Source organism: Triticum dicoccoides, chromosome 2B, assembly GCF_002162155.2.
Source record: "Triticum dicoccoides isolate Atlit2015 ecotype Zavitan chromosome 2B, WEW_v2.0, whole genome shotgun sequence".
Taxonomy (NCBI): Eukaryota; Viridiplantae; Streptophyta; class Magnoliopsida; order Poales; family Poaceae; genus Triticum; species Triticum dicoccoides.
This window is the reverse complement of record NC_041383.1, coordinates 668494205-668496734: the sequence shown is the minus strand read 5'-3', so window position 1 is coordinate 668496734 and position 2530 is coordinate 668494205.

Sequence of the window (2530 nt, the reverse complement as noted above, 5' to 3'; positions counted from 1 at the left end):
AGTGGAGGAAGGAGAAGGAGAAACGAGCGTGCATAGTGCAGGCGCCTCGGCCCCGTCGCCTTATAAAGGGTTGCTTCCGAGTGACTGACGCGTGGGACCAGGCAATCCTGTCAAATCCTGCAACAGTCGCACGCAACGTACATGGCAAAAAAGGCAGTGCAGAAATCGAGGCATCACTGTTTATCCGCTCTGCCCGCTTAGGTGCTCCCCGTCCCGCGCGTTTCCCTGAAATTTCGTATCCCGCAAAATCCGGGATACGCAGCAGTCAATCGCGCCCAAGATCCTGCACTCTAATACGACACTTGGCAGACGACGCCACAAGTTCAGTCGACGACTTTCTGAATGGATCAAGGCGACTAATTCGATGCTGAAGTACCAACGCGAATTTTTTATCTTGCGGAAAAAGCTCACGAAGGTGCAAGGCTCCGAACAAGTTCAACTCCAACCTACTTTCCACTCGAACCTTAATCCATTCGGGGGCTACTGATGAGGATACAGACCTGGGGTAGGGTCATAGGCCTGACCTATACGTCCTACCCAAGGTCACTACCCTAGAAGACAGGAAGTTCAAATAGCAGCATGAGACCCCCAGTCGAAGATGTCGAGTGCAATCCACTCGACATCATGTCACTCGGGAGTCTTCCTACCTACTATCACTCGACCATCCAGAGAATCACTCGACCTCCTGAAGACTAGGAGTCACTCAGGATTACAACGGGCAGGCGTTAACTCCGTAGTCTTTAAGGTCATTAATAACACTTAAGGCTGGCGTTACCAGTAATGCCCCCACTTTATGTACATTAAGTCCCTTGTAATGGAGGGCGGAGAGGGTCCTGGCGAACTCTATATAAGCCACCCTCCCCCTCTGACACAAGGGTTTGCACCCCCTGTAACATCACATATATAATCCAATCGACCGCCTCCGGGCATCGAAACGTAGGGTTGTTACTTCCATCGAGAAGGGCCTGAACTCGTAAAACCCGTGTGTACACCTTCGCCATAGCTGAGATCTTGCCTCTCCATACCTACCCCCCTTTCTACTGTCAGCCTTAGAACCACGACAATCATCCCGTAACTAACTCATTAGCTACATTGCTTGCAAGGCTTATAGTGATGTGCATTACGGAGAGGGCCTAGAGATACCTCCCTGGCAATCAGACTGACAAATCCTCATCTCGAAATACATCAACTCAACAAGTACCTTTGGAGACACCTGTAGAGCACCTTCATAATCACCCAATTACATTATGACGTTTGGTAGCACACAAAGTGTTCCTCCGGTAAACGGGAGTTACATAATCTCATAGTCATAGGAACATGTATAAGTCATGAAGAAAGCAATAGCAACATACTAAACGATCAAGTGCTTAGCTAACGGAATGGGTCAAGTCAATCACATCATTCTCCTAATGATGTGATCCCATTAATCAAATGACAACTCATGTCTATGGTTAGGAAACTTAATCATCTTTGATTCACGAGCTAGTCAAGTAGAGGCATACTAGTGACACTTTGTTTGTCTATGTATTCACACATGTATTATGTTCCAGGTAATACAATTCTAACAGGAATAATAAACATTTATCATGATATGAGGAAATAAATAATAACTTTATTATTGCCTCTAGGGCATATTTCCTTCAGTCTCCCACTTGCACTAGAGTCAATAATCTAGATTACACAGTAATGATTCTAACACCCATGGAGCCTTGGTGCTGATCATGTTTTGCTCGTGGAATCTGTATGTATCTTGCAAATCTCTATGTCTCCCACCTGGACTTGGTCCCGGATGGAATTGAAGCGTTTCTTGATGTGCTTGGTTCTCTTATGAAATCTGGATTACTTTGCCAAGGCAATTGCACTAGTATTGTCACAAAAGATTTTCATTGGACCCGATGCACTAGGTATGACACCTAGATAGGATATGAACTCCTTCATCCAGACTCCTTCACTTGCTGCTTCCAAAGCAGCTATGTACTCCGCTTCATATGTAGATCTCGCCATGATGCTTTGTTTAGAACTGCACCAACTGACAGCTCCACTATTCAATATAAACATGTATCCGGTTTGCGATTTAGAATCGTTCGGATCAGTGTCAATGCTTGCATCGACATAACCATTTACGACTAGCTCTTCGTCACCTCCATAAACGAGAAACATATCCTTAGTCCTTTTCAGGTATTTCAGGATGTTCTTGACCGCTGTCCAGTGATCCACTCCTAGATTACTTTGGTACCTCGCAGCTAAACTAATAGCAAGGCACACATCAGGTCTGGTACACAACATTGCATACATGATAGAGCCTATGGGTGAAGCATAGGGAACTTCTTTCATTTTCTCTCTATCTTCCGCAGTGGTCGGGCATCGAGTCTGACTCAATTTCACACCTTGTATTACAGGCAAGAACCCTTTCTTTGCTTGATCCATTTTGAACTTTTTTAAAACTTTATCAAGGTATGTACTTTGTGAAAGTCCAATTAAGCGTCTTGATCTATCTCTATAGATCTTGATGCCCAATATATAAGCAGCT